This window comes from Suncus etruscus, chromosome 1 (genome assembly GCF_024139225.1).
Source record: "Suncus etruscus isolate mSunEtr1 chromosome 1, mSunEtr1.pri.cur, whole genome shotgun sequence".
NCBI lineage: Eukaryota > Metazoa > Chordata > Mammalia > Eulipotyphla > Soricidae > Suncus > Suncus etruscus.
In genome coordinates this window covers 206,005,542-206,023,817 of record NC_064848.1, presented here as the reverse complement: position 1 = coordinate 206,023,817, position 18,276 = coordinate 206,005,542, and the positions used below count along the sequence as shown (strand labels likewise).

At 46.7% G+C, this 18,276-nt stretch overlaps 1 non-coding gene across 1 annotated transcript; it reads left to right on the top strand.

Annotated features, from left to right (window-relative positions):
* The first annotated feature begins 3,877 nt into the window (after positions 1-3,877).
* LOC126033416 (small nucleolar RNA U85) lies at positions 3,878-4,190 on the top strand. The gene has a single exon (XR_007504448.1). It is a non-coding gene; the product is annotated as a small nucleolar RNA U85 (small nucleolar RNA).
* Positions 4,191-18,276: the final 14,086 nt, after the last annotated feature.

Here is an 18,276-nt window from a genome sequence, read left to right as displayed (position 1 = left end):
TCTTTTCCAAAAAAAAATGTTTTTCCCTTTGTCAATTCATCCACACCAAAAAGTATCAAACTAGTTTTCTGCAGTAAATGGGCTTAAACCAGGACACCATCTCTTCTGATCTGCTTTCTTCTTTAGACATTTCATAAATTTCTGAATTTTAAAGTTTTGGGTTTTTTTGGGCCCGGAGAGATAGCACAGCGGTGTTTGCCTTGCAAGCAGCTGATCCAGGACCAAAGGTGGTTGGTTCGAATCCCGGTGTCCCATAGGGTCCCCCGTGCCTGCCAGGAGCTATTTCTGAGCAGACAGCCAGGAGTAATCCCTGAGCACCGCTGGGTGTGGCCCAAAAACCAAAAAAAATTTTTTTTTGGTTTTGGAGTCATACCCAGTGGTGCTCAGGGGTTACTCCTGACTCTGCTCAGGAATTGCTCCTGGCAGGCTTGGGGTACCATATGGGATGTCGGGAAATCACCCCTGGCTTGGGGGGACCATATGGGACACGCTGGGGGATCGAACTGTTTCTTGGCTAGCGCTTGCACCTTGTCGGCCCCAAATTTTACTTTTAAATATGAATTACTTTATTTGGGGGCTGGAGTGATAACACAGTGGATTGGGCATTTGCCTTGGGGGGAGCTGAACTGGGTTCAATTCCTGACATCCCATAGAGTCCCCTAGACTGCCAGTAGTAATCCCTGAGTGCCTCCAGACACGACCCCAAAACAAAAAATATTATTTTATTATTTTATTAAAAATTATTATTTTAGGGGCTGAAGTGATAGCATGGAGGTAGGACGTTTGCCTTCCAGGCAGAAGGACAGTGGTTCGAATCCCGGCATCTGATGTGGTCCCCCGAGCCTGCCAGGAGCCATTTCTGAGCATAGAGCCAGGAGTAACCCCTGAGCACTGCTGGGTGTGACCCAAAAACCAAAAAAAAAAAAAAAAAAATATATATATATATATATATATATAATTTTAGTGGTCAGAGATAGCACAGCAGAAGGGCGTTTGCCTTGCAAGTGGCCGACCCAGGACCAACAGTGGTTTGAATCCCAATATCCCATATGATCCCACATGCCTGCCAGGAGCAATTTCTGAGCAAAGAGCCAGGAGTAATTCCTGAGCGCTGCTGGGTGTGACCCCAAAAATTATTATTTTATATAAAGACCATGTATCACATAGTTCAATATTTAATATTGAATATTGAATAATAATGTTTCTAGGTAAATGGGAGCAAAATTATTTTTAATAAGAAAAACAAAAGAAATACAGCGAGAAATTTTGGGAAAATTATCGTATCTAACAATGAGTCCATTAAGTCATTGTCAGAAAAGCTAGTAAGCTCTTGTTGCTAGATCAACAACAATCTTGTTGATCATTGCATTACTTAATTTATTTCTATACAGTAGGTGACTCCAGATAGACATTGGCATCTAAATTGGTGTGTTCCTACAGGGATGGCAGTATAAAAAGAAATTGGACTTGCCAGGCAGTCCCGGAACTGTAAGCACTATTGCTGACGTTGAGGCTTTTGTGGGGCTTGATTTCAGCTGCCAGTCTTAGAAGGAGGGGTGGGGGATGCCCACACTCACTCCAAAAGTCCTAGTGACGTCAGCCCAGATACCGGCAGACCTGGAGTCTTGGTCGGATTATTGCCTGCAGAGAGCCATGGATGAAGCTGGATCATTGGGAAAGGGCGATTGTGGGTGGTGGGTGCAGCCAGCATGACACTGGCAGGGCGGGAAATTGGGCTACCCTCTCCTTGTGGCAAATTTCTAAATTACAAATTTAATTTCTTCCCTTCTTATATGTCCACTTTGATTTTTGAGTTTTGTCTAGTTTTATGATTTTGACCATTTAATCTATGCAGTTGAATTTGTTCGTGGGGTCTTCTTAGTTTATGTGTGACCGGGACTCCTAGGTCTGAGGCTTTCATCCTTAATTTCAGTAAACTGTTTGCTTTCTGTTCTCTACTGTTTTACTATTTCTTTTTTTTTTTTTTTTTTTTTTTTTTTTTTTTTTTTTTTTTGGTTTTTGGGTCACACCCGGCAGTGCTCAGGGGTTACTCCTGGCTCTATGCTCAGAAATCGCTCCTGGCAGGCACGGGGGACCATATGGGACGCCGGGATTTGAACCACGGACCTTCTGCATGAAAGGCAAACACCTTACCTCCATGCTATCTCTCCGGCCCCTGTTTTACTATTTCAATCTCACTCATCTCCACTCAGGTAGCTATGTCCTTCTTTTTGTTTTTTTTGTTTTTTTGTTTTGTTTTGTTTTTTGGGCCACACCCGTTGACACTCAGGGGTTACTCCTGGCTATGCGCTCAGAAGTTGCTCCTGGCTTGGGGGACCATATGGGACACTGTGGGATCGAACCGAGGTCCGTCCAAGGCTAGCGCAGGCAAGGCAGGCACCTTACCTCTTGCGCCACCGCCCGGCCCCTTGTTTTTTGTTTTTTTTGGTTTTTGGGCCACACCCGTTGACGCTCAGGGGTTACTCCTGGCTATGCGCTCAGAAGTTGTCCTTCTTTTTGATTGCATAGGTATTTAGTTTTGCCTTCAGTATCTGGACCCATTTATTTGAAATAGAGCTTTTCCTTTTCAGGCATAGCAATAAATTTTGGGCCAGAGAGATAGTTAAACAGGATGAAGTAAATGCTTCACATTTGGGAAGTCCAGGTGATCCCTAGCACACGACATGACGCATCGAGCATCACTGGGAATGATTTCGAAGCACTAAGACAGGAGTATCCACTGCTGGCTGTGGCCCAAAATCCAATACAATAAAATCAATAAAGGGAACCAAAGAGAGAGAGAACCATGGCTAGGATGTTAGCTTTACATGCTGCCAATTTAGGCTCAATCCCCACCACCACAGATAGTCCCCTGAGCACCCCCAGGAGTGATCCTTGGATGAAGCCAGGAGTCAGCCCTGAGCACAACTTCTTTGGCCCCCAAACCCAAATAAATAAACAAAGCTATACATTTCCCTCTCTGTTGAGTTTAGCTAGGTTTTCCCTTTTCTTTCAGACCAAACCATTTTTCCCACTTCCCTTTAGGATCCACGGGTTATCCCAAATGTCACTGAATTCCTAGTCTGTGGTACTAGGAGAGGAGGGGTGCAGGGCACCCATCGCCCAGATCCCAACTATTCTGACTACAGCATGTCGGAGGGAACACACTTAAATAAAAAGTGCACAGCCCTGTGCCCTGCTCAGCTGAGGAGCACTTGGAGGGGCCACCAGGGCCCGGATCCCTGCCCAGGAGCAGTCCACGCTGGCTGTAGAAAACTTCTGAGTTCTCAGGGAGTATGTGGCACTCTTGGGCCTACCAAGTACGGGGGCAGGGGGTGTGCAGGCAGATACGGAGAACTGAGTTTACACACGGGAAAAGCAAGGTGCTCGGTGAAGAGCCCCACTGTGATGGGATACTTAGAATCTGAACAAACTGAGAGGACTATTCAAGTACTATGAGCTGCAGATGTGAAACAAATGTTATCACATGAGAGAGAGAGCAGGCCACACCTATGACTGAGGCATTAGTAACAATAAGAGAAGTGGGTCTTGGGCCCGGAGAGATAGCACATTGGCGTTTGCCTTGCAAGCAGCTGATCCAGGACCAAAGGTGGTTGGTTCAAATCCCGGTGTCCCATATGGTCCCCCGTGCCTGCCAGGAGCTATTTCTGAGCAGACAGCCAGGAGTAACCCCTGAGCACCGCCGGATGCGGCCCAAAAACCAAAAAAAAAAAAAAAAAAAACAGAAGTGGGTCTCAAGATAGACCTTTTATGAAATAGATACATTAATGTTAAGCTTGATCTATGCTTAATAAAATTCTAACATCCCATGTAACTAAAATGACAGCACACCTTTCCCGTGCTCATTTTTCCCCTAACCATCTAACTGTCCATCAATGGATTTAGCTTATCTCCTTCTTGAAAACAGTGATAGCAGGGTCTGTAATCTTGGTGGACAATACAGAGCTCTGTGTGTTCACTGTAAGGGCAGACCAACAAGATAATCTTCCTACTTTTGAATGAATGATCTTTACTAGAGGTTGTTCTTCCAGTTGTCAGGGAGAAACTGGTAACTGGAGTGAGACAGTAGGGACACGGTATATTCGGGAATCGGGTTGGGGCTCCTAAAGGTCTTGGCTTGTGTTGATACCACTGAGAGATGAACACAGATCTTTGGTAATCTGATGGCTGTGAAAAAGAAAAGGAAAAAAAAAAAAGAAAACGGTGATAGCAAAGTAAGTACGCTGACTGGTTATTCCACAAACCTGTCAAATCAAAAAGCACAGGATGGTGCTTTATTCCCAAGCAGGTATCTGAATCCCCTTCCTCAAATGTCATCCATCAAACCACCAGCATTCAGGAGCCAAAAGATAGAATGTGTGAGAAAACTGGGTCAAGTGAGGGAAATTGCTTTCCAACTGCGATGTGTGACTGAATAGAAGTCAGCGAATGAGACGGAGACAGACAGTTATCACCATTCACATGCTGCTCTTCTGTAGCAAAGGCAGCTTATTTATGGCTCGGGTCATTTAAGTAAAACACTCTGGTTTCAAGGTGACACCGAGTTTTACAGAAATGTCCCCACGTTTAGTGATTTGCCTCAAAGCTAAAATCCCTTTACATTCTTGGTAATGCTAATTTTCAAATAATACTTCAAATAAAATCCTGCTGCAGAGGGAAAATTATCCATGAGGTCTGTTCGTCTCAGACACATTCCTGTCCACACCACATTCCAGATGCCAGAGCTCTCGAGAAATCATGAATTTGCCATCCAGTGTTGACGTATGGCAGTTAAGACTTGAACACACCCCTTGGTTACCTCCACTGTAATGACTGCTGAATCTGGACATGCCCCCTTGGACACGCCTCTTGGACATGCCTCCTTGTCATGCTCGGTATAAAAGGAAAAATGTGGACAGTTGCAGGGGGCCCAGGATAGTGACCAGAGCAGAGCCTGCTGAGGTGTATGTGTGTGGAGGGGGGGGGGGGGGAATAAAGCATTGGAGAGATGCTGTCTGCTTTTATCTATTCCTTTCCTTTTTTTGGGGGGGGTCACACCTGGCAGCGCTTTGGCAGGCTTGGGGGGCCATATGGGATGTCAGGATTCGAACCACCATCTTCTGCATGCAAGGGAAACGCCCTACCTCCAGTGCTCAGGGGTTACTCCTGGCTATCTGCTCAGAAATAGCTCCTGGCAGGCACAGGGAACCATGTGGGGCCCCGGAATTCAAACCAACCACATTAGGTTCTGGATCAGCTGCTTGCAAGGCAAACACCGCTGTGCTATCTCTCTGGCTCCTCCTCTCCTTTTAAACCTGCTCCCCCCCCCCCCAACACACACACACATGCTCAAACCCCTAGGAGGCCGCAAGCCTCTCTCCCTCTCCCTCTCCAGAAGGAATAAAAAGTATACTTGGTTTCTACTTCTCTCAGTCTGGACAGGTGGTGACTACATGTTGGTGTCCCTGACTATGCCTCGTGGCCCTCTCCTGGCTCTGCACTTAGGAATCATTCATGGCATGCTCAAGGGACCATATGGAATGCTGGGGATCAAACCCAGATTGGCTGAGTCTAAGACCTTGCCTGATATACTATATCTCCAGCCCTGAAATAACATCATGTTAGTATTCACACATATCAAAGTTAGTTTTCTCTTAACATTAAATATTTTCAGAACTTAATAATTTAGAGCTGTGGAACAATTAGACAAGTTATTGATGTAATATTTGATACCTTTCTTCAGTTAGCAGGTCAGATGCTACAGATCAATTTTGGGCTGTCTTCCTTAGTCTTTAAAGATAATGAAAACTGGGCTTGCTATGAACACAGCCAACCTGGTTTTGATACAACCTGGCTGGATTCGATCCCCAGCACTGCATATGATCCCCCAGGTCCCACCAGGAGTAATCTTTGAGCAGGGAATCAAGAGTAAGCCCTGAGCAAAGTCAAGTGTGGCCCTCAAACATAGACACTAAAACCTACTTCATCCCCTTGAGAGATAAAAGAGAACAGTCAGGAGGGTCACTGTGATCTAAATCTGTTACCTCTGCCCAGTGGCTCCACGTATGCTTGGAAAGAAAGGAGGTGTCACACTCTCTGTTCAAGCACTAGAAAAAACGATAACTATTCTGGTGTGAAGCCCATTCCTCATCTGAATGAACTGTATGTCTTCAGAACAAATAGCCTTATCATGCTACCTGCACCCCCAGAAGTGAAGTGAAGCTGCCTGGCCCACTGCCTCAGGGCTGGCCTCAACGCCCATCTCTGACACAAGAATTTCAAGAGATACACATTGTGTTGAAGAAAAACAATGGATGTAAACTGAAACTCAGTAATGAACAACTTTGTAATCACAATATTTAAATAAAAGGGAAAAAATGAAAGAAAAAAGGGGCAGGAGAGATAGCACAGCGGTGTTTGCATTGCAAGCAGCCGACCCAGGACCTAAGGTGGTTGGTTCGAATCCCGGCATCCCATATGGTCCCCTGTGCCTGCCAGGAGCTATTTCTGAGCAGACAGCCAAGAGTAACTCCTGAGCACCGAGGGGTGTGGCCCAAAAACCAAAAAAAAAAAAAATGAAAGAAAAAAAATGGTGCACATAAGAAAAATAATAAAAGGCTTGGGGAAGGCTATGAGAACAACGAATAAGAGGCAGGAAAAAAAAAGAGGCAGAGAAACTTTTGAGTGAGCCCAAAGATAGAATTCTGGAATAAAAGTTCATAAATGTGAGATTCGGTTGGAAAAAGCACAAGATAAAAAGGCCATGATATCTACATAATCAACACTTGGCCATCAAAGGCTAAATAGGTATTATAGAAGATATTTAAATAACCATGTCCAATAATATTGCTAAAAGAACACTTTACGAGTAGATAAAAATTGATTTCAAGGGGCCGGAGAGATAGCATGGAGGTAAGGCGTTTGCCTTTCATGCAGGAGGTCATCGGTTCGAATCCCGGCGCCCCATATGGTCCCCTGTGCCTGCCAGGAGCAATTTCTGAGCCTGGAGCCAGGAATAACCCCTGAGCACTGCCAGGTGTGACCCAAAAACCAAAAAAAAAAAAAAAAAAAAATTGATTTCAAGGGAAAAACTGACAACATCCTTGAAAACTAATCTGATTTCGCCATGTCCCCTAGAGGGGCGTACAGGGATATGCTCACTATCAAGTGAGCATCTGCTAAGCAGACTCTGCAGACAGTCCACCACGATGCATTCGTTACAGGGTTCATTTACTCAGCATGTCTGAGGATGTCCCCAGACCTGGCAAGGTGACCTGGGACTTATCTAGCAATAAGTAAGTGCACCACACACACAATTCAAAGGCTTGGGAAAAGTGGTTCCTTCCAGTTACCAGCAGGGACCAAGAACACAGAGTAAGGAGCTCTGTGTTCCCAGTGCACACACATATGGGCCAGGGTCCCACTGGGACCTCCTGGGAGGAGTCCTCCTCTAGTGCTCTCCTCGCTCCATGCTGCGCCAACTTGCCGAATAAGGCCAGGCCCTGTCCTCAGTATAGAAGCAAAATCTTCACTGATCAATCCTCTTTTTTTTTTTTTTTTGGGGTTACATCCAGCAGTGCTCAGGGGTACCTCCTGGGGCCTGAGAGATAGCATGGAGGTAAAGTGTTTGCCTTGCAAGCAGAAGGACGGTGGTTTGAATCCCAGCATCCCATATGGTCCCCCAAGCCTGCCAGGAGCAATTTCTGAGTGTAGAGCCAGGAGGAATCCCCGAGCGCTGCCAGGTGTGACCCAGCCCCCCAAAAAAAATTAAAGAAGAAGAAAAGCCAAAAATGTGAATCTCTCTAGGGTCTGGAACAACAACACAACACTGGGGTGAGGTGTTTGTTTTGCATGCACCCAACCCGGGTTCCCCAGCATACCCTATGGGTCTCTGAGCACTGCTAGAGTAGTTTCTGAGTGCAGAGTTTGGAGAAACGCCTGAGCATCTTTGCATGTGGCCCAAAATGAAAGAGCATAGTCATTTTTTTTTTTTGGTCACACCCGGCGGTGCTCAGGGATTACTCCTGGCTGTCTGCCCAGAAATAGCTCCTGGCAGGCATGGGGGACCCTATGGGACACCGGGATTCGAACCAACCACCTTTGGTCCTGGATCAGCTGCTTGCAAGGCAAACGCCGCTGTGCTATCTCTTGGGCCCGAGTATAGTCATTCTAATGGCACACATTAATGGCCCTGCTGTGGACACAGAAACCTCCCTGAAAATGAGGCAACAAGGGGCCGGAGAGATAGCATGGAGGTAAGGTGTTTGCCTTTCATGCAGAAGGTCATCGGTTCGAATCCTGGTGTCCCCTATGGTCGTCCCCCCGCACGGAGCCAGGAAAAACCCCTGAGCACTGCCGGGTGTGACCCTAAAACCACATACACACACACAAAAAGGAAAAAAGAAAATGAGGCAACAAAGGGACAGCTGTGGGCAGTCCAGGCAGCACGGGCTGAGCTAGGGTGAGCCCACTTCAGGGGCCCAGCAGGATAAGGCACACAAAGGGGCAGAGGGGCCAAGGGTCTTAGCACCGACTGTGACAGACAGACATGAAAGGTCTGTTTGAAAGTTGCCCTATTCACTCTAGAGAAGTGTGAAAGGGGAGAGGGGTACGTTTAGGATATTTCTTGTAAGAACATTATCCCTTCCATTTCGAGGTTATTAAACTGATCCGTCTTTGAAGAGTTCGCTTAACTTGAATCTAGTCTCTTCATACTGGTAATTCGATATTCTGTTTCCTGAAAATAACGAATATTGGCTTTTCTCTTTTCTGTCGATATTACAAATTCACAAAGTTTACAAATACCTGGGCCTGTTATATAAACTCCAAGTTAAGATGTTCTTTTATGGGGACGGTACTTAAAAAAATGGATTTTGTTGACAGCATTCTCCGTAATTAACAGTGGAACCCTATTATTACATGGCTCATGACCTACAGGATTTATGCTGTGAGTCAAACAGCTACCCCAGAATCTCACACAATACACTGCTATCTTCTGCATCACTTTTCCCCATCATCATTTGAACAGGACAATGTATGTACTTAAATACTTCAACACGGCTTCCTTACTGACTTAATTGGAAGTTTCTCCGGGCTATCACCGAGGTGCAGCACACTAAGGAACTGACCTCTTCGAACTTGCTAGTTCAACAGGCGGAAGGGATCAGTCTCCATCGTGTGGTTCCCCCTAATTGTCACCAACACCTTTTTGATTGGACCCTATCATTAGGCTTGTCCAACCTTGCATTACCTTACAGAAAAATACAAAATTAAGACCATGTTCTGTAGAAACAGCTTTAATGCTTCTGGTTCCCCACCATCCACCCAAAGGTCCATATATACAGACCCAAAGGAAGTTCTACAGTCCTGGCTCCTGCAAGGCTCACCGACATCCCTGGGTGGCTCTAGCCCACAGCCACAAAGAATTTACTGCCAGCACAGACGCTTCACTCCGAACCGCATCTCCGCTTCATTCACTAGAAACATTTACTAGATGAGGCTGGAGCAATAGCACAGCATTAGCTTGTTTGCCTTGCACACAGCTGACCCAGTACAGACCTGGGTTCGATCACCGGCATCCCATATGGTTCTCCCCCACCCCGAGCCAGGAGCAATTTCTGAGCACATAACCAGGAGTAACCCCTGAGCGTCACTGGGTGTGGCTTCAAAACAAAAACAAAAACAAAAAAAGAAAAAAAAATTTACTGGAGTCTGAGTAAACTCTCAGTTAGGCCCTTCCTAGTCCCAAACAACGAGTACCTAGGCGTCTCCTTGTCAAAACATCCCTTCCTTAGAGCGTAGTTCCCTCACCCTTCCAGCACCTGCTCTCAGGAGTCCAGAGTTCCCATTTTGCACATTCCCGAAGCTCACGGTAGTAAGTGAAAAGGTACATGACTGGGGGCCGGAGAGCTAGCACAGCCGTAGGGCATTTGCCTTGCACACAGCAATCCAGGAGGGACGGTGGTTCGTGGTTTCCCACTGGGTGTGAACCAAAAAACGAGAAAGAGAGAGGGGGGAGGAAAGAGAGGGGGGGGGGGAGAGAGAGAGGAGAGAGAGGAGAGAGAGAGAGGAGAGAGAGAGAGAGAGAGAGAGAGAGAGAGAGAGAGAGAGAGAGAGAGAGAGAGAGAGAGAATACATGACAGGAAATACTAGGATCGGTGCTCACAGAAGATTTGGAAAGACTTGAGCCAATAAATTAGATCTTTGCCATGGACTTCCCTAAGCATACAGTATGCCTAAAAACAAATTCAAGACTGGGGCTAGATCAACAGTACAATGGGGAGGGCATGTACCTTGCATGCAGCCAACAAGATCTTCAGCATCCCACAGGGTTCCCTGAGCCTGCCAGGAATGATCCTGGAGTGCAGAAGTAAGCCCTGGAGCCCTCGAGTTTCAGATCACTGTCGATTTCAATGATCTCCGATCCCCACCAAGTAACGGCTCAGTTTAGTTTGGGGATCTGACTCTGTTCACAGGCTTGGTGCCTGTCACCTCCCTGGCAGGCCGAGTTTTCCACATGGCAGACAGAGAGGCCTTCTTTGGGGGGAGTAAAGGAAGATGTGACCAGGCTCGTAACTTCTGAAGGAAACCCTTGAGGAGGCCAATAAAGAGCTCTGCACACCCACAAAGGACCTGATACATTATGAAAGCTCTGGCTTTGGACAAATCATCGAAGCCCTGTCACCTTGAGCTTCCCCATCCAACGACAGTAGCAACACTAGCCTTGCAAAGTGATCTGAGAAATCATTAATACATAAAAGAAAAAAGGACCCAGGAAGCACTATGAATCTTTTTTTTTTTTTTTTTTTGGTTTTTCGGGTCACACCCGTTTGATGCTCAGGGGTTACTCCTGGCTAAGCGCTCAGAAATTGCCCCTGGCTTGGGGGAACCATATGGGACGCCGGGGGATGGAACCGCGGTCCTTCCTTGACTAGTGCTTGCAAGGCAGACACCTTACCTCTAGCGCCACCTCACCGGCCCCAGCACTATGAATCTTAACTGGATTGGCAAGGCAAAGATCAAAAGATAATTTAAGGGGCCGGGCGGTGGCGCTGGAGGTAAGGTGCCTGCCTTGCCTGCGCTAGCCTAGGACGGACCGCGGTTCGATCCCCCGGCGTCCCATATGGTCCCCCAAGAAGCCAGGAGCAACTTCTGAGCGCATAGCCAGGAGTAACCCCTGAGCGTCACAGGGTGTGGCCCAAAAACCAAAAAAAAAAAAAAAGATAATTTAAAAAAAAAAAAAGACTAAGTGTCTTGAGTATAAATTCTGTTTCCCCTTTCTACAGAGGATCTTCTAGAAAAACTCCTTTTTTGCTGTTTTTGTTTCTGGATCACATCCAGAGGTGTTCAGGAGTTACTCTTGGCTCTGCACTCAGGGGTCTATCCTGGCAGTACTCGGGAGGCCATATGGGATGCCAGGGATCAAACCTGGGTCAGTTGATGCCCCACCCCCTGTGCTATCATCATTCGGGCCCCCAAGAAATGACTTTTTCCTGTCTTCCCTTTCCTCGCCTATAAAGGTGTCACAAAAGCATCCTTTCAGGGAGTATCGTGAGGATTAAAGTAAGGTAAAACTTACGTCCTTGTCATACTATTACGAAATAAATGCTTAAGGGGCCAGGGACAGTACAGGAATAAGGTGCTTGCTTTGCACTGCTGACTTCCCAGCACCCCATGTGGTCTCTTGAGCAGCATCAGGAGTGATCCTTGGGCATAATCAGGAATATGCCCTGAGCACAGCTCATCGTGCCTCCAACCCCCCCCCCCTCCAAGGGCTAGAGAGCTAGTACAGTGGATAAGGCACTTGCCTTGTATGCACCTGGCCTGGTTTCAATCCTCGGCACCCCAGATGGTTCCGAGTCCCAGAGCTCCACCTGGAGTCCTCCTTAGCAAGAGCTGAAGTCCTGAGCACTGCCAAACATAAAACAAAAATTCTAGAATAAATGCTCAAGTCTCAGCAGTACCTACTCAAAGATTGTTTCTTCTATTTTTTTTATTACTGTTGGAGGGGGAGGCTCGTGCCATACCTGGTGGTGCCCAGGGACTACTCCTAGAATTATGCTCAGGAATCACGCCCAGTACTGCTCAGGGCACCATATGTGTCAGGAATCAGCCAGTGTGAACCAAGTACCGTAACCCCTCTATTTTCCCTCCCGCTCCATTTACAGGAGACTGGGCCACAACCAGTGGTACTCAAAGGTTAGTCAGTTTAGCTATTGGGGGTTATGTGGTAACGAGATTGAACCAGACCCTTTTGTATGCAAAGCACTGTTTTGGAATCACACCCACCAAGCTATGGAATTACTTCTGGCTCTGCACTCACTAATACCGTATTTTTTGGCATATAAGACGACTTTTGAAACAAAAAAAAGTTAACCGAAAATCAGGGGTCGTCTTATACGCCGAGTATATCCTGAAAAATGTTTCAATAAGCCACTAAACAAAACAAAATAAAAATCAGGCCGCAGAGTTTCCAAATGTCTTTCTTGAGGGCTCCCAAACAGTACTCAGGAGATCTGGGGGCCACTTCTGGCAAAACCCAGCTAACCGTGTTGGTGGTTCAGTGCTAGGGTCTGAGGATGGGGTGTTGTTTGGTTCATATAGTGAGGAAGAGTAACTGACGCCACCAGGGAATTGCCAGAAAAGGTGCCTATGACAAGGGACCAATCACTGCAAGGCTGCTCGGACGCCTCTCTAACTCAGCCAATCCAAGCAGGCTTTTGATGCATGCAAATTATACAGTGTTCTGGATCCGATTTGACACTGTCAAAAGCCTACTCAGATTGGCCAGAGTCAGAGAGGAAGTCTATTACAATATAATTTTTGAACCTTTGCTTGTTGTGTTGATTGGCTCACTGTGGTACATACAGTTGCAGCACAGGAACGTTCTGTCTGATACAGCGAATATAGGCCTAAACCTATGTTTTAACTGCAAAATTAGGGGGTCGTCTTATACGCCCAGTCGTCTTATATGCCAGAAAATACGGTAACTCCTGGAGGTGTTCAGAGAATAGTATGGGACGCCAGGGATCGAACCCAGGTTTGGCTGCATGCTAGGTAAAAACACCATAACCACTGTGCTATCACTCTGGCCTCTGAGGATTTTTTTTTTTTTTTTTTTTTTGGTTTTTGGGTCAGAACCAGCAGCGCTCATGGGTTCCTCCTGGCTTTACGCTCAGAGATCACTCCTGGCAGGCTGGGGGACCATATGGGATGCCGGGATTCGAACCACCGTCCTTCTGAATGCAAGACAAACGCCCTACCGCTATGCTACCTCTCCGGCCCCTGAAGATAATTTTTTTTTTTTTTTTTTTTGGTTTTTGGGCCACACCCGGTAACGCTCAGGGGTTACTCCTGGCTATGTGCTCAGAAGTTGCTCCTGGCTTGGGGGACCATATGGGACACCAGGGGATCGAACCGCGGTTCGTCCAAGGCTAGAGCAGGCAAGGCAGGCACCTTACCTTTAGCGCCACCGCCCGGCCCCTGAAGATGATTTTTAAATAAACTGTGGTCACCTGGGGAGGGCTTCCTAACTAATCCCCCCTTCTTGACTGTTCTCTGTGCAACTCTACTGGACTGACTTGCGCCCCACCTTCCTCCCTGACCCGGCTCTCCCTACCCAAGCAAACCTCCTTTTACAGCATCAGGCTCCTGAAGAACAAAGCCTATTAAATTCCCTTCCCATTTGCTCCCTCCCCTCCCCCCCCCCCGGCATTTGGTGTTTCAGATAGAGCATGAGAAAATGATGCAATCAAAGGAGCCCTGCTGCACCCCTGTAATTTCCGCACAACTGTGCCCCTGTAATCTCTGCGACTCGGCTGCTGGTGCTCTTTCATAGGACAGAGGGTGGGAAAAGGACAGGATGTAGCCACATGGTCAGTCCCAACTTCAGGTCTGACCCCCTCCCCTGCTAGTTTCCGTTTTCTCCACTTCTTAAAAAGAGTAATTAAAAAGGAATTATCTTGGGGCCAGGTAGTACAAAGGTTAAGGTGCCTGCCTTGAACCCCCAGTCAAATCTCCAGCAATACACATGGTCCCCAAGCACTGACAGGATCCCTCTTGAGAGCAGAGCCAGGACTCGGCTCTGAGCACTAATCCCACCCCACCCCACCCCCCACAAATCTCATTTAAAATAAATTAACTTTGGGAATAAAAAGTAAACAATGTCTTGGCCAAGTTCAGGTCAAATAACTGATTTCACTTGTGATCTTCCTGTATGGGTGGAGGGTTGCACAGGGTCAAACCAGGGCCTCCCAAGCACGGCTCAGTCTAATCACTGAGCCAGTTCCCCTCCAGAAAGATCATCGTGGCTAGTCATGCACAGAGAATGAGTTAGAGCCAGGGGTCTCAAACTCAATGTACCTGGGGGCCACAGGAGGCAAAGTCGGGGTGATCCTTGAGTGCAAAGTCAGTAGTAAGCCTTGAACATTGGAGGGTGTGACCCAAACAACTAAAACAAAACAAGATTCCTCTAGGGCAGGGCCACAAAATGTTGTACGGAGGGCGAGTTTGAGACCTCTGAAGCCCACAGTCCCAGCAACCACCTTGGCATTCATTACTGTGCATCTGGCCAGACTCACCCTCCAACCATGAGAACTGGACTTTTGTAGGTTTGTAGCTGATGTTATTGTGAAGGACACTGTGAAGCTACCACAGGCTATCAATTTCAGAAATGTTCTGAAGGAAAAACCCAGAAAGGGTCTTTGAAGGAAAAAGGTCCCTCAGGTATGTGAGTTCCGAGCCAGGAGTTCCGGGGCAGGTAGGCAGTCTCATGCTGCACCAGGGAAATGGAACAGAAAACCAGGGCTCTGCACCAGCTTCTCTCAACTGGGAGATCGTGTGACCCTCCGAGAGCCCCAGATTATTCCAAGGGAACTGACCACTGGTGAAAATCACCTCAATGGGGAGAGCATGGCACAAGACAAAGGGGACCAATCAGGACAGAGAAGCATAGTGGGGAAACAGTTGACTCTGTTGGAGGCTCCCATCAAAGGGCCATTTGGGCACAGATGCTGGTCACAGAAAATGATGCGAGAGGACATTGTACACTGTTTCGTTTTCATATTTCTGTGCCCAAGTGTTTGAGGCTGTTGTACGAAGAACTGTTCATGAGGAGTCAAAGCTGGGCCGAGTGGCATCAGATAGCACCGTGTGCTCTGTGGAAGTGGCCCCATGGTCTTGAGTGGGTCTTTCCCCATTAAAGATGAAGAGCTGAGACCAAGAAACAAACAAGGAGGGGGGAAGCGGGGCAGACAGCCTGGCCCCAGCTCCTTCCAGCCCAGGCCTGCTACCCATGGGCTCTCTACTGGATGCATCTGGTGGGTCCTTACCCATCACAATAGGAAATAGTCGAACCCTACAGCCCACTGCACTGCTGACCCACAGAGCCTCCGGGCCGGACCATGGAGTCCACTCGAGCAGCAGGCCCACCATCTTTCCCAGGTCCTTCGTTCTAGGGCGGTTTATAGCTACAAGACTATGAACAACTAGGAGCGCGCTAGCGGTGAGGTCGTAGCCAGGCACTCGGACATGGATCCAGCTCTCACACAGCCCTCCAGTCTCCCTGGGGACCAGGCCTAACAGATCCCCTGCGCTGCAATACTCCTCGGAAAGATTCCAAACCTGTTAAACAACCAGCGCCTCATAGCCACAGTGCTAAATGTCCAAAACCTCCTACAGCCCAGACGGAGAATGAAAAATGCTGATCGTCCTTTTTCATCCCTTAAGTCACATTTCAGGTACACAACCTGTACAGCAGAATCTTGAGGAGGACCGCACACTTCTTGGTTCAGACTTCACATGTACCGTCTGCACAGGGCCATGCAGTCATTTCTGATGCTATACGTTGTCAGATTCTTGGAAAGCTGTCTAAAAAAGCTGAGTGTTTTCGATGAGAGCATCGTCAGCACACTAAAGTCGACTAAAAGAAAGCTGTAGTGTGTGTGTATTTGCCATGCAAAGAATGTTCTCGTGAATACATAATTATTGAGGGCTAATTTATAAAATTCAGACAATCATAAGTAGATGGGCTTAAAATGAGACTATCAAAGCTAGAGGGGGATAAAGACTAGTTCTCACCGGATATTCTTGCCTTTCTTAGAACTTACATCTTCAAGCAAAACTAGTAAGACAGGTGAGGGAGCACCGCCCTGGGAGTAGCCCCACAGTACTGCCAGGTGTGGTCCAAAAACATAAACAAATTAGACTAAAAAAGTAAGATGGGGGATGGAGCGAAAGCACCAGGGGAGGACCTTTGCCTTGCACTTGTCTGACACAGATTTCATTCCAGCATTCCATATGACCCTTGAAGCCTGCCAGGAGTGATTCCAGAGTGCAGAGCCAGGAGTAATCCCAGAGCACTGCCAGGTGTAGCCCCAAAACACACACATACACACACACACACACACACACACACACACACACACACACACACACACACACAAAATAGTAAAATGATAAATTTCTTCACGAAGCAACTAAAATCCAGTCACCTTAACTGGGAAACCAATTATCACACACGCACGCGCACCAAATTAATCTCTGAAAAAAGCGAAACAGCTTCAATTTAAGAAAACAAGTAGTGGGGGCCCGGATAGATAGCATGAAGGTAAGGCGTTTGCCTTTCATGCAGAAGGATGGTGGTTCGAATCCCAGCATCCCATATGGTCCAGGAGTAACTCCTGAGCGCTGCAGGGTGTGACCCAAAAACCAAAAAAAAAAAAAGAAAAGAAAACAAGTAAAGGAGCAGGAGTGAGTATATAGCAGACAGGTATTTGCTTACACACAGCTGACCTAGCACCCTGGCACCTCATATGTTCCTGAGCCCCTTCAGAAGTGACTCCGGAGCTCGGAGCAAGGAGTTGGCGCAGAGCACCATGAGGTGATGGCCCACAAACAAATAAACAAAGAAAACCAAGAACAAAATAGTTATCTAGCTTTCCTCACTCAGCATCTTCCCCAAACCTCACCCAGGGATCCACCTTCTGCTCCCAGCCAGTCCTCAAGTCTAATTGTTCTATGAACCTCTCCCTTCCCTCCTCTCTCAGGCTTTCTGGAACCAAGGACTTCAGTTGCTTCGGCCAAGTAATCTTTCTCTTTGCTCCACCCCCAGATCTTAATCCTTTCAAAAGCTGTTCTGATATGGAAAGCCTGAGAATAAACTGTTCATCTATTTCCTTTCCCATAAATCTCCTTGAACATCAACTCGGCACAATAAACCGAACAACAAACCATCATACAGGACATCTGCGTGAAATCTCATGGATATAATTCCTACAGGGAGAGCCAGGAAGACCAGTAGTCTTAAGCTCCAATGCCAAGTACATTCTACATAGCCAAACCATATTATAAATCAACTGGTGTTCACTAATTCTTTTTAAAGATTCAAAGAAATCGTTTATTTTAAAACTTGCAATAGGGCAGTAAGAGAGATGGCACGTGACATCCATGCGGGAAGCCAGGGTTCAATCTCAGAACATTTTTTAATTCCCAGAGCACTGCCAACTGGGACCTCAAAACAAGAGAGGATATAAAAGCAAAACAACTTGAAACTGAAATTTTCACTTGCATCTTTCTTGAGTTCAGTAGCAAGAATACAATTACATTCAGGACCTCCTTGTTCAGATGCAGGGCAACATGCAAACACTGTTTCTCTGCAACATAATACAGCAATTTCACCTTCATTTCTTTCCAGAAGAAAGGCTATCCACCTTCAGCTCCGACCCTAGACCCCCCCCCCCACAGTTTGGTTACCAAAGTGAAGGAGGAAAATTTGGGAAAACACAAATTCATCTCAGTAACCAAAACCTGACAACGGAGAGAAATACTTTAAAATCTGCAGCTTTAAAATTTGAGTCCAATTAAGGAATTTCCTTCGTCAGCACTCTAACGCCTTGTTTGCCCGAAAAGTCCTGAGCCATGTCAGTGGAAGTATAAACCTGTTACAGTATAATCTTTAGATGCTAAGATATAAATGACTGTAAAAAAGAACAATAAACGTGGAAAGGTCATCTAAAAACAGCATCTGCGTGTACCTGAGGTTACTCCTTCCAAATACCTGGTGCCAGTCTCCAGAATGAATCATTAAGATGAAGCCTTCGGTGTGACAGTGTCGACCTTATCTAATTTCATACCTCAGTAGTAAAACAAATGTTTGGACATGGAGGCACACGTGTGTATTATGTCACAGTATTTTACATAGCGGGGATCCCTCAGACCATGCTATTGCTTAAGAAATAAATAAATAAATAAATAAATAAATAAATAAAGAAGCGTTAG